Genomic DNA, 1,333 nt, shown 5'->3' with positions numbered 1-1,333 from the left:
GAGATAAGGCAGAATAATGATAGTTCCTCTTTATTCTAAGTCTAACCTGCAGACTTTGTCCCATGCGAACAATAAGCATTCTATCATCCAGACCCAATGTGATGGAATCTCCTACGATTCCCCCCACCGCGTCCAGGCTCCTGATGATCCGCCTCTGCTCCAGATCCCAAAACCTCAGCCTTCCATCTGATTCACTGGTGACAGCCAAGGGTCCTCTCTGCCCCTCTCCCAGGGCAGTGACATTGGTCAAATGACCTGGTTAGTTGAAACACCATTATTCAATTGATTATTTCATTACGCAGTTATATTACAAAAAATGTAGTAACATATACATACACTATGTAGTACTTTAGTTACAGTAGGTGTGGCGTGGACAAGCATGTACCTTTAGTACTGAGACAATTACATTTAATTTATATAGCCCAATATCACAAATCACAAATGTACTTCAGGGGGTTTTACAATCTGTACAGCATACGACACCCCCTATCTCCAAAAATTGTTATGGCCAAAAAATGGAAGAAACCTTGGGAAGAGCGACAGAGAAGGGATCCGTCTTCCAGGACGGACAGAATAGAGCAACCCAGCAAAATTATAGTATGGACAAGGAGGTTGTCAGGATGACAACTCTGTGCAGCAGGGCAGTATGATGTGTTACCTGCCAGCAGAGTGTGTTGGAGGTCTCCTGGGGGGAGCAAACAGGTGGAGGAGGGCAGCAACACAGGTAGGGAGGACTGGCGACACTGAGACAGTAGAGCATGGAGGTAGCTGAACTTCAGCGGGTCACCTGGGTCATACACACAGCAAATATTCACCAAATAATGGAGCACAATATACTTTTTGGAGTTACTGAAGGCTGATACAAATAACTTTTTGCTGCCAAGTGGTTAACTATCTTTAACTTGACTATTTTCATGTGCTCAAAATACCAAAAAATACATGAATTCATTAGAAGTAAAAAAGTCTGGAGTGCGTAGAAGTTCAAACAAATCATGAGGGTGCTCTTTGGAAGGGGAACACAAAAGTTCAAAAGAAAAAAAAGGTCCAAGGCCATTTTAATAAAGGCTTTTTAACTTTTTTACATGAATTAATTGTTTACCTGTAGTAGTCACTATGTCACCTAACTTCTAGCACCATGTGCTTCATGAAGACACGTAAATGAGAACCAGAAATATAAAATTCTTAAGGGACTAGCCAGTCTTTAAAGCAGCCTAATGCAGGTCACTGCAGAGTTTACAGACTAACCACTGGTATGGGGCATACCAGTGATTAGGCATACGTTAGCCCATTTAAATTTAAATATAGTAAATAAATACTGACAAACACACTTTAA

Source organism: Perca fluviatilis, chromosome 14 (assembly GCF_010015445.1).
Source record: "Perca fluviatilis chromosome 14, GENO_Pfluv_1.0, whole genome shotgun sequence".
Lineage (NCBI taxonomy): Eukaryota > Metazoa > Chordata > Actinopteri > Perciformes > Percidae > Perca > Perca fluviatilis.
This window is presented reverse-complemented; position numbering follows the sequence as displayed.